This window comes from Cydia amplana, chromosome 14 (genome assembly GCF_948474715.1).
Source record: "Cydia amplana chromosome 14, ilCydAmpl1.1, whole genome shotgun sequence".
Lineage (NCBI taxonomy): Eukaryota > Metazoa > Arthropoda > Insecta > Lepidoptera > Tortricidae > Cydia > Cydia amplana.
The window spans coordinates 3,999,843-4,013,028 of record NC_086082.1 but is presented as its reverse complement, the minus strand read 5'-3'; the positions used below and the strand labels follow the sequence as shown (position 1 = coordinate 4,013,028).

Below are 13,186 nucleotides of genomic sequence, written 5' to 3'. Positions count from 1 at the left end.
CCGCTTCGAGCGTCCACTCAGGCCTTACAGTGAGTGAGGTGATCTGTGGCACAGCCAAATATTGCGCTGCATACATTGTGCTACGCCGCCGTAGCGTCTTGCATTATGCATGCTAATTTCGTAGCACTCTCACTCGCTACGCCGTAGATTGGACACGTAAAGCTACGCCTCCACGTCTTACTTTTAAGGGGAAATGGGTCCAAAGGTTAAGGGGCACTTCGAAATAATTATGTACATTACTTTTGAGAAAAGCTGCAAAAAAAAATTTTGAGATATTTAAAACTTTCGCGTTTGAACACACATATTATTTAAAGCCGGATCTATTGCTATTTTAAGATATTTATTATATAGGTATTATGAGAATTAGGTTGATTATTTTCCTTCGCAAAGCAAGCAGTAAAATGAAACATTTATCAATTGCATCATGTTATCGTCGTACAATTCATAATTTAGCACTACATATCAGGCACCTTTGTGTTTTGTCAATTAGTCTTACCAGATAATTTCTGTAAATTTGTCCTATAATTTTTATACATATAAGTATTTATTTATTTACCTCTCTCTCCCTACTGATTTTTTGTCACACTAGAAGCTCTAATACACCATAACTCCTGTAACTTAGTAAAGAACATACAACTTAATTAAAGACATCAGTTAATTCAGTAACTGCCGCTCCAGCATTAAACCTTTGTCTCATTAAGGAAAACGACCTGAGGTGTCGACCACTGTACCAATATGTTAAACGACTTAATTTAAACCTTAATCCAACCACTTAAAGTTTATAATTCTTAGCAGGCTACACGTCCCGTCGCGTTCCGTTAGAAAATAAATCGAAGTCCATTCATATAGTTGGAACACAAATACCGACAACTGGAATTGGTGTTTCTTGACAATTGATTTTGGATCTTGCACCGTAGTAAGTAGGTTTATTGTTGTTTAAGCTGGTTATATGTGATCCGATTAGGTTTTATGACTAAAAATATCTGGGAGAAACATAAAAACACAAAAATGAGCGTTTTCTCAGAGATAAGACCTAGCTAGATCGATTTTTCGCCCCCGAAACCGCCATATAGCAAATTTCATCAAATCGTTAGAGCCATTTCCGAGATCCTTGAAATATATATATATATATATATATATATATATATATAAATAAACAAGAATAGCTCGTTTAAAGGTATAAGATAAGATAAGATAACTGGTGTTTTCATATGTACCTACTGTTTGTTTAAAGAAAACAACAGAGTACGAAAAGGGAACATTCTTCAGAGTTTGCAACCATTCTCACTATCTAAAGAAACGGGTGTTTGACAGCGTATTACGGTTTCGGAAACCTAATAAAATTAAATCTTTATTTCAGACAACTAGTGGCCCTTAGATAAATATCTTTATTAGCTTAGCTTAGCATTAATATTAGAAAACATATATTATCTTAAAACTCCATGGGGCCCGATTCGGATTTTCAAATAGACATCTGTTAGATATCTTATCTTAAAACTAAGTAAGATTAAAAACATGTAAACGTATTTTTGGGCCACCCTTGTATAAATATAATTCTACCATATTAAAGTTCATGTTCAAAATTACCAAAATACCTACCGCCTTACCACTACGTACCAGGGATGTTGCGAATATCCGCATCCGCATCCGCAACCGCGGAACTTCCGCATTATTTTCAACATCCGCATCCGCATCCGCATAAAATCGATGCAGATTGAATGCGGATGCGGATGTGGAACAGGTCGGTACAGGAACGTCTTAGTATCGGCGTAAGTGCTAGACTGCTAGGTAATTTAGTCATTAACCAAAAAAACCTATTAGAAATGAGCAGTCAAGCGTGAGTGGGACTTAATGTACGGAACCCTTGGAACGCGAGTCCGACTCGCACTTGGCCGGTTTTTTGAAATAAAAATTACTAAAATGTAATTTTTGACGTGTTTTATGGTACTAACTTGACATCCGCATCCGCATCCGCGGATGTGAGCCTTTAAAAATCCGCATCCGCTATACATTACTGAAACACGACTTAAAACTACGCAACGGATTTTGATGCGGTTTTTTTAATAGATAGAGTGATAGAGGAAGGTTTATGTATAATTTGTTAACCCGTGCAAAGCCGGGGCGGGTCGCTAGTATTATATATGCGAAAGTGTGTCTGTCTATCTGTTATACCTCTTCACGCTTAAACCGCTGAACCGATTTAGTTGAAATTTGGTATGGAGATAGTTTGAGTCCCTGGGGAAGGACATATAGTTTTTATCCCAAAAAATCATCCTTTAAGGGGGTGAAAAGGGGGGTGAAAATTTGTATGGGGAATCGTTAAAAAGCAGATTGGGTAAAAATAAGCTACCCAAATTACTAATTCCACGCAGACGAAGTCGCGGGCAAAAGCTAGTTATCTATAATTTAATAGCAAAGCACACTTATATAGCTTTGCAATGGAACAGAAGTTCCTAACTATAGACTATAGACGCGCAGTCGAAAGCCGACTTCTGAATGGAGCGGCCGGGCGGCGCGTTTTCGGTTACGACTTCGCAAGTTCGAAATTCGAATTCTACTGAACTAAGTTTCGTATCGACAATGTATTGTAACGAAATGTGTAAGTGTGTGCGTATTGTGTAACTTTAATGTGTAGTGGGGAGTTTTTTTGAAGAAAGCAGTTGAGCGTAAGTTTTTAAAACTTTTTTTAATTCAGGTTTTAAGGGTAGTGATAGTGTGGATAGTGTTTTTTTCTGTTTTAGGGATAAAACTATTTAACAATTTTGGTAAATAATAATAATACTTTTCAAATATTTAAGTTTGTTTAAGTAAATCGAAATAAATTATTTTACCAAATTTAAGTGGCATAAAAAGAAAAACGTTGAAAAAGTTTTTACTTGGTACATTATTAAACGTAAACTTATTAAATAGTCGGTATTTGTAGTAGTCGGTATTACATACGAGGGGCGTTCAAAATATTCTCGGTATTGATATCTTACAACCTCTTCTAAAATTTCTTTCGTTACTGGCCGCTAAGGTTTATTCATTGACATTAAAAAAAAGTATAATTCGAAGCGAGATGTTCTTTTGTTTTTCTGCAATTGCTGAACAAACATGAACATCATGTGGGAATTGACAATGTTAACTAAATTAGAACATCGATGCGTGATAAAATTCTTGACAAAACAGGGTAAAAATCAAAAAACCATAAAAGAGGAAATGGATTGTGTTTACCGTGAGTCTGCTCCTTCTTTATCTACCATTCAAAAGTGGTCAAGCGAGTTTAAACGTGGAAGGGAGAGTGTTGAAGACGACCCTAGACCTGGCCGGCCTGTAGTAGCTACTTCACAAGAAAATATTGATAAAGTGGAAAAACTTATATTGGAAGATGGTCGAGTGAAGGTAAAATCTATAGCACAAGTAACCAATCTCTCTATTGGTACCATACATGATATTATCCATGACCATCTTAATATGTCAAAAGTAAGTGCAAGATGGGTTCCGCGAATGCTGACTCGGCTTCAAAAAGGCATGCGTGTAGCTTGTTGTTCCGATTTTATTGACCTGTGCGGTGAAAATCCTGATGAGGTGCTGCAAAGAATAGTTACTGGAGATGAAACCTGGGTTCATCATTATGACCCAGAGAGTAAACAAGAGTCCATGCAGTGGCACATTAAGGGTTCAGCTCATCCCAAGAAGTTCAAGGTCATCCCTTCAGCTGGCAAGGTCATGGCCACGATATTTTGGGATTGTGAAGGAGTATTACAGATCGATTATAAAGAAAAAGGTGTAAATATCACAGGACAGTACTACGCTAACATTCTACGTCAATTAAAGGATGCAATCAAAGAAAAGAGGCGAGGAAAGTTAACCAAAGGTGTTATGCTTCTGCATGACAACGCCCCCGTCCATACTGCTCATATTGCCAAGGCAGCTATTGTTGAATGTGGGTTTGAAACTGTTACTCACCCACCGTATAGTCCGGACTTAGCCCCCAGCGACTTCTTTTTGTTCCCCAATCTTAAAAAGGATCTGCGTGGAAATAAATTTTCCGATGATGAAGCATTGAAGGCGGCAGTGGAGGAGCATTTTTACACCAAAGATAAAAAATATTTTTATGCAGGATTAATAAAAATAATTGATCGATCTTTTAAGTGTATGAACATAGGGGGGGAGTATATTGAAAAATAAAAATATCAAACTTTTCGTACTTGTTTGTTTTCATTCTCATACCGAGAATATTTTGAATACCCCTCGTAGTACATATATTACGTACCTATTTTTAATGCATTACCTACCTACATATTTTTTTAAAGGAACAAAAAATTCGTTCGTTCAATGTAGTTCAATATTATAAATAAACTTTATTGTGTTCTACAACATTTTATTATTTAGGCAGCGTTGTTTTTTAATTAAGTAAATATTTTGACAGTTTGTCATTTTATTATCTTAACCTCGAGAGGCCCAGTACAAGAACAATTGGCAGTCAAAAATATCAATGATATTAGAAACTCTGATGCGTTTTAAAATCGAACGGAACAAGACAAAAGCAATTCTGTTACATTTAATAATAATAATATAAAATTCAGAAGGCGGTGATCTTGGACACGGCGCGGATAGTCCGCCGGTTCCTCTCTCTGCAGCCCTGACCACCGGCAGCTTGGGCCTTGCCCCGCTGCTGACGGGTTAGGTTTTTTATAATATGTTGATATGTATTTTTTATTGTTTTGTAAGTGTTTTTATATTTTACTTTTATATTCATATTATAAAGAACCTAACGTAAGACGAAAAATAAATAAAGTGAATATAAATTTAAATTAAATTGGAAGTAATTTGTACTAGTATTAGGACCGTGGGCCGCTACAGGACAGACACTTAAAAGCAAATAAGATTTTATTTGCTGCATTATAAGCGTTTTTTTAAGTTGTCCCCTACACTTTTTTTAAAATTTGGGTTTTTTTATGTTATTTCTACTCAGAATCACGAGCTCTTTCTATCCTAATAGGAGAAAAAATGTGTCCCAAAATTTCCATAAATTTTTGGATCTTTCCATTCCGCGACCGCCATACAAAGTCTGTGAAAAATGGTGACGGAATGGAAATAAAAACCATAGGATACTTTTTTTCTCCTATTAGGATAGAAAGAGCTCGTGATTCTGAGTAGAAATAACATAAAAAATCCCAAATTTGAAAAAAAACTGTAGGGACAACTTTAAAAAAAACGCCCTTATACCGCCTTTATATTGAACTAGCGGCCCGCCCCGGCTTAGCACGGGTTACACAAAACCGTAACAAATTATACACCTAAACCTTCCTCAACAATGACTCTATTGATAAGTGGACCCCGCATGAAAATCCGTTCCGCAGTTTTTGAGTTTATCGCGATCATACATACATACACACAGACAGACGCGGCGGGGGATTTTGTTGAAGTGAACACTTCTTTAGCGGCGCTGGGCACTTTTTGAGGTGGGGAAAAAATGATAAACTCGAGACAGCGTAAGGCGATCACGTGACTGTAAGCCCCGTAATTTAAATGGCATTTAAATCAATAAAGAAAAACTCAATGTTATTTGACATTTATGTTGCGGACTCCTTTTCAAGACTCTTTACCTATGTTCAAATAATTTGACGTTGTCATGGCAGTATGTAAATAAACATGTCAATGAAAAAGTATGATCTTATTTGAGAATGATAATAATATACTTATAATAAATAAATAGAATACCTCCGCTAAACGTATGTATCGTGTTACCGGGCGTCGGTAACATAGTGAGGTGAGTTTTCACTTCTATCGGCACTCCCGGAGTGCAAACGTCCGTTGTTGCTTGTTTTATAAAGTGTAGTGATAGTGATAAAGAAGCCACATTAATAAGTCTTACCTAAATACCTATTTACAGCCTCTGACTAATCTTACCTGACCCTTAATTTTATTCTACTTTATTATCCTTTGAACTTGGGACCTTATTTTGTGACAAAGGGCATAATTATTTTCCCTAAAAACATGACACAAGTGGTAAAAACAAAAACCATAAAATGAGTCTTTTTGTTTGAAAAATTTCATAATAAGTGACCCAATTCCCTTTATTTTGAAGAAGATGGCTCAAGACTGATGAGTAAGTTGCATTTTATCCACAAGAGTGGGAAAATAATTTTATGTACCTAAATGTTGAGTTTTTTCTTGTAAATTTCGGCTGGTGGATTTTTTTTAAGTGATGAATTTAAAACCGTCGGCTTTGATATTATGTATTTAATATTTTACGGTTAGGAATTTCTTTGGGTTGGTGTGGTGAAAGAAATTGTGTTCCTTAAAACCTTCGCAACGCTCGAGATTCCACTTTTCGAATCTTTCGGGTATCAATATTAGCACGAGGAATTAAACAAAAAGAAATTGCTCCCTTGTAACATAATAAGTATTGTTTCTTTTTCTAATTTAAATAATCATCATTCTCTTGCTCTTATCCTATTTATTTGGGGTCGGCGCACATGTCTTTTTCGCGAATTTATATTTATCAAATATTATCAATTTTTTTATTATAAAATATCTAAGTGTAAGAACCTGTCCGCGACGCCACTCGACGCTATGCATTGCCCGCAAACTTGCCCGCTCGACATTCACCATATGCAGCGTCGACTCAGGACACTAGTATGAGCTTCCTTTGTTTGACATGCACGCCGCACGCCCCGCCCCGCTGCACGCCCAACTTGAGCGTCCACTGAGGCCTTACACTAAGTGTAAGGCCTGAGTGGACGCTCGAAGCGGAGCGTTCGGCGGGGTGTGCAGCGTGGCGTCGGGCTCACAAGTAATTTGAGCAGCGTGCACTAAGGCTGCTCCTATACGCTTGCATTTGTTTAACATGCACGCCGCACGCCCCGTCCCGCTGCACGCCCTACTCGAGCGTCCACTCAGGCCTTACACTAAGTCCCACATTACAACCTTATGCTTGTAATCGGGAAGGAACAGGCTCTTGCGATACAGGAAAACCTGCTTGATAGCCAGGTACAGTCGCCATCAGATATCTCGGAGCGGCCGAGGTGTTCAAAAATATCTGAACACGACTCTAACACCTTGACAATAGAGGCGTGTTCAGATATTTGTGAGCGCCTTGGCCGCTCCGATATATATGATGGCGACTGTAAATTTTAATACCTTAAAACGAGAAATTCTAGTTTATAATATTTCGGTGATCTCGGAAACGGCTGTAATGATTTCGATGAAATTTGCTACAAAGGGGTTTCCAGGGGCGAAAAAACGATCTAGCTGGGAAAACGCGCATTATGAGTTTACTTTATGGTTTCCCAGATATTGTAGGTATAATATATTAAAGTTGTTTTTTTTATAAGCCATCAAAAAGGATCCTCATTTTGATTCATATTTTATTGTGTCGGTCATGCAACATCTTCGTTGTTCCATTTTAATGATTCTTTTTTTAATGATGGGACACCCTTAATGACATCGTCTGACCCGGGTCAGGATTGTTTGAGGTAAAGAAAAAATTTGAATTGTTAAGGATTGTTAGGAGTTGTTTTTCATTTATTTATGGAGATATTACAATGCCAAATGTGAAGCCGACCCTAAACTTTATATAATAGTACATTATGATACAAGTGTATAAAAAGTAGGAAATTCGCAACGGCGATAAATGGAAACACGGCCGAAGGGACTGTTTTAAATCGACACGAGTTGCGAATTACCTTTTCGCATGTGTATTGTACAACGTTTTACAGTAAGTACATATGACCCTTGAAATTTTTGACATAGGCACGTATTGTCCTTCATCCCGCCCTAGAGCAGTAAAGTAGAACCATACCTATGTACTGTAAAGATTATTCCAGCCAAAGAATCAAACATTAAGCTGATCAACCAGCGTTTTAAGAGTTATTACGTGAATTTATTTACTTACAGTTTATATTTAATAACTTATTATTCTAAACACATTACTGGTTTCCAATTTAATTATATCTGGCCACTAACTAGTCTTGGTTTAATTTAAAACATAATTCCAAAATGTTTGTCATGGTCTTCCTTAATTTGTCTTTAATTTGAATGTTTTCATGACACAGAAACTCATCACAGTGACAACAATTCAAAGCAAATGTAATTATGTAGAATTAAGTCCTTAACTATGTTGACTTTACGAACCCATCCCTTAACACCCCTTAACAGAGGCTCGTAAAGAATCCATTACCTTTTCAAGGACTGTTTTAAAATACTCGAAATAAAGCGACATTACCCAGCTACTCTCTGTGAGTTGAACCCCTAGTGTAAATTTCATTCGATAGCGTGACGTAACGTACGCGTTTGCGTTAAGTGTCATTTTGTACGGGATATTGAGTTTCCAAAACGTAGCTTGGCGGGCTGTTCAAAATCCCATACAAAAATAGACATAACGCAAACGCACGTCATGCTATCGAATGAAGTTTACATTAGGGGTTCTTACTTCAAAAACAACTAATGTCCCGTTAGGTAGAAAGTTAGAAAGTATTTCTTACACAAAGTCTCCAAAAAGTCTCGTAACTTAATCGAAAAAGTTGAAGTGGATCTTTTCAAAATTGGATTAGGTTATATACATGTGAATAGAAAACGTCTGCATGTTCGGGTTGTTGAAAATTAAATTGATCGTCAACAATACATTTAATCTTCTAAATCAGTGGTTCCTAACCTTTTCAGTCCGGTCACCCCCATGACTAACTAGGGAACCCCTCCTCCCAATGGTTAATAAAAAATAAAACGTGTACGTTTGCTGTATTGTTATATTAGGTTAGCTTATTTACCCCCGTAAAATATCAGTTTTACCCCCACGGAGGTAATTACCCCCAAGTTAGGAACCACTGTTCTAAATGGGTATTTTCAATTAAGAGTCCGCAGCAAACTCGGTTCTCCATACAAACATCGATACATGCAGTTTGAGCGTAGTGATGCATTTGCACCACGCATAAACTTTCATAAGTTTCTGTGGCGCATCTTAGTTCTAAGTTCTTTGTGTTATGTTTTTGTAATGTGTAAATAAAAAAAAAATACACTCTCATTTTAAAATGACTTGCTAGATTGCTCTGAAACTTTGTACTTACAGTAGGTTATAGCTTCAGATACCACAGTTAAAAACCGGCCAAGTGCGAGTCGGACTCGCACACGGAGGGTTCCGCACCATCAACAAAAAATAGAGCAAAACAAGCAAAAAATCGGTCACCCATCCAAGTACTGACCCCGCCCGACGTTGCTTAACTTCGGTCAAAAATCACGTTTGTTGTATGGGAGCCCCACTTAAATCTTAATTTTATTCTGTTTTTAGTATTTGTTGTTATAGCGGCAACAGAAATACATCATCTGTGAAAATTTCAACTGTCTAGCTATCACGGTTCGTGAGATACAGCCTGGTGACAGACGGACGGACGGACGGACGGACGGACGGACGGACAGCGGAGTCTTAGTAATAGGGTCCCGTTTTTACCCTTTGGGTACGGAACCCTAAAAAATAACCCTTATATCATTGTATGTGCAAAGTTTCATTACAATCAAACACGTAGTTTTCAAATGAGAACGAAACTGCGTTGGTATGGGAAAGTGAAATTCGGCCGAACTTGCTGCGGACTCTTATGTCTTGTCCAAATTGGCTTTTCAGAAGTTAACTTTTTTTTTTTCGTTATGCATTTCAATTTACTATCGACTTAAGGATGACTCACGCTGGACCGGGCCCGGGCCGGAACTTCGTTTTCAATGCAAAGCACCATGTGATCACCAGTGATCGTTAATTTTCCAGCATTTTGGTGCAGCATAGTAAAAATAAAGGATTTTCTTCATGTTTTTTTCTAGAGAGAGGATTGGTTAAGGTTAATATTACTGTTATTAACCCTAATTAGGTATCTATTCCGCCTAGAGTAGGGCATACAGATGCTTTTAACCAACAATGCTGCACCAAAATTGCTGGAAAATTAACGATCACTGGTGATCACCGATCAGTCGTCATAGAAAATGACAAGTCGGTTGCCTCGGTCCGCCCGGCCCGGTCTAGCGTGAGTTATCCTTTACTAGCTTTGAACACGAATAACTGCACACCTGCTAGAACTTCCCACTTAGCTCTTGTCCAAATACTTGCCTCTTAGCGCTTGGAACTCTTAAGATGCGGCCTGCATACACTTCTTAGTATTTGTCTTAGCTTGGAACAACTTCTAGTTATACATTTACTAGCTTTTGCCCGCGACTTCGTCTGCGTGGAATAAGTAATTTGGGTACCTTACTTTTCAAACAAATCTGTTTTTTATTCATTCTTCTTTTCATCCCCAAATTGGTCCATTCTATAAATTTCCACCCCATTTTTTACACCCTTAAGGGATAATTTCGGGAATAAAAACTATTATATATCCTTCCCAACAGCTCAAACTATCCGCATACCAAGTTTCATCTAAATCGGTTCAGGGTTCAAAGTTAAAACAGCCGTTTTTGTTTTGAGTTTATAGATTGACGAATCCAGGAACATTGAAACTAGTTTGATGTATTCAAAAGGTACTTTAATACAAGATAGCGTAGCGGCCCCCTTTTTTAAATATATTTCGTTAAATTTAAATAATCACGATTATTTAGCAGTGGCGCTAGTGTGCACGTTGATGGGCTCTTAACACAGTGAATCATTATCGCTCGGGTCACGATGGATGGGTATGGGAATAATATTGCTCTTGTATGTGAGTACAAAAATAACTTCTTCAAACAAAGATAGTTAAATGTCACAGACTGTGACAGAAACCTATGTTGTCCTAAAACAACAGACACCGAAATTTAAACAGAACCTATGTTATGCTAATCGTATTATGTTATTCTATCAAAATGGTCTCTTCGCTCGTCTAGTTTCCATAATACATGGCTTAAACTGAGTTTGAGACTAAGTATAACATAATTAACTGTTAGCTCCAGTACAGGGTCGTTTTGACCCCATGCAAATTAGGTAGGTATGCTTAAAATATTAAGCTGAAATAATGGTAGTTTTTTTGTTGACATTTTTGGTTTAAGATTATGTCCATAACCATTTCATACAGCCAGCAGCTTAGTTAAGTAATGCTCAAATTATTTTAAGCACCTCGCCTGCTAGAAACTTGCTGCTAGCTACATATAAGAACGCACACAACAGTGCCAACAAACTTAAAATAAATTTAAATTGCTCGGATAAAAATAAATTCAATTCAATTCAAACAGCTCATGTAAATTTTAATTAACGAGAAATAAAACGGTAATTAAACTGCGAGCGATCCCGCAAATTGATTAGGTCATTACGAGTACTTCATCAAGAGGTGGAGTGTAATGTAAATAACTCCAGAGACATGTAAGTAGTAGACTGTCTACGTATTCCAACATTTATTAGTGACTAGCTTCTTCCCGCGACTTCGTCATCGAAGTGTCATGATTTGTGTATTAAAAACTGTCATACGTCCTTTTCCGTAAGAGGTACCAGATAAACACATTGACTAAATTTCGCATTTCTAATATTAGTGAGAATATGCTTGTTATGGATGGTGGAACAAGAAAAGAATGTAGGCAGTTATAGGCTAATGGTGTTATTCATAAACGGCTGCTAATTTAATCAGTTGATGATCGTCGTTTGTCCCTATCCGTCGTTATGCCATAAAGAGGGACAATCGATGATCATCAGCTGATTAACTTAGCAGATGTTTATGAATAGCGCCGTAAAAAGTTAAGTTAAAGCCTCTCTTGTATGGATTAGCGAGTAGTAAAAGTTCAGATAGATATTAAATTCCATATTTGAAATTTCTAATTTGACGTAACGTTTCCAAACACATAGACATCGGATTCTATGGGGCAGAATTTATTGACAGGTAGGGAGTTCTTTTATCGATAAACTCAATTATTGACGCACCAATAAAGAGTCGCCACGCTAACAATATAACATTCAAAAATTATGCGCAATATTTAAATGTTTTTATCAGATTTAGCAGTCATTTTAATGTGGTTGTCTCTTACGAACCGAGACTGCAATTATAATATTTTCACTTCGTCACCAGATTCTATTATATAGTTTATTAAATTAAAATTCAATCTATGTAAACCAATTTCAACAAAATCTTGGGATGATAATATCATCTGTTGCAAAGCGGTTGAATAAACAATGTTTATTCGTTTGGCAATTCATATGGCGTCTTTGAAAATGTTTTCTGGAATCCGATTGTTTGTACACCCTAATTTCCAATAATTAATACGTGTGTATTATTACGTCGGTGGAAAACAAGCATAAGGCCCGGCTGATGGTAAGCAGTCTCCGTAGCCTATGAACGCCTGCAACTCCAGAGGTGTTACATGCCCGTTGCCGACCCGACAGTCCATTTCCAACTGCAGCTGCACTACTGCTGCGGCGTTACTGGTGCGACATTACTGCAGCGGCGATAGCGGCGGCGACTGCTGCTGTTGCGTCGTGCAGTCGCAGCAGCGTTCGTGTTGCTTGTCAATCAATGTCAGTGTCAAACGTATAAATAAAAATACTAATTTACTTTCGCATATTTTACAAGAAAAAGCAAGTTACAATAATGCTACATGCTAACGAAAAAGAAGACCAGATTGCCTTTCCATTGAGTCAGAGGCAGTCGAAGACAGCTACCAATATTGTCGTTGTGATTCAGGGAATATTACCGATTAAATGAAAAGCAATTGAACGGTGTTTGAGGCTTAATAATTGACTAAATACACCTAAATTACCCAAATGAAATTAATGCAGAGGAAAAATTACTTAAGGTAAGCTAACATTTTGAAATTATCTTCCCCATCTTCTTGGCTAAATGCGTAATGACCGCAACAGCACACAGCAACCCGACGTGAGCGAGACTCATGTAGCTTGTGAAGTATACGGGGTGTGCACTTGATCCACCTACATCACGTAGGTACGTGATCCAGCCAAATCCAGCCGGCAGTGTCAGTCAGTGGAGAGTAGGTAGGTACTCGGCCGTCAGAAACGTGCGGGCACTACCGGCTGGATTTAGAAGTCTGCGATAAACGTCCCCAGGTAGGTTCTTTTATCAGGTCTTTCATTGGTTTCTGCAAAGTCATTGGTGGGTTCCGGAGAAGGCGATGTGACACGTCGTTCGGTATTAGCAAAATATTACAGATTTATCTTTCTGAGGTTCAATATTAAAGCAATTTTACTTTCTTCAGGTACCTAAAGGTATAAAGGTATAAATTAATAAATGCATTTGTAAGTGCTATAATT

The 13,186-nt window shown here is 37.5% G+C and overlaps 1 protein-coding gene across 1 annotated transcript in view; it reads left to right on the top strand.

The window, feature by feature from the left end:
• The first annotated feature begins 2,516 nt into the window (after positions 1-2,516).
• LOC134654317 (neuropeptide CCHamide-1 receptor-like) overlaps positions 2,517-13,186 on the top strand; it is a 162,139-nt gene continuing 151,469 nt past the window's right edge. Inside the window, exon 1 of the mRNA XM_063509782.1 lies at positions 2,517-2,666. The gene's annotated coding sequence lies outside the window, so the exon portion shown is untranslated. The remainder of the gene's footprint in view (positions 2,667-13,186) is intronic.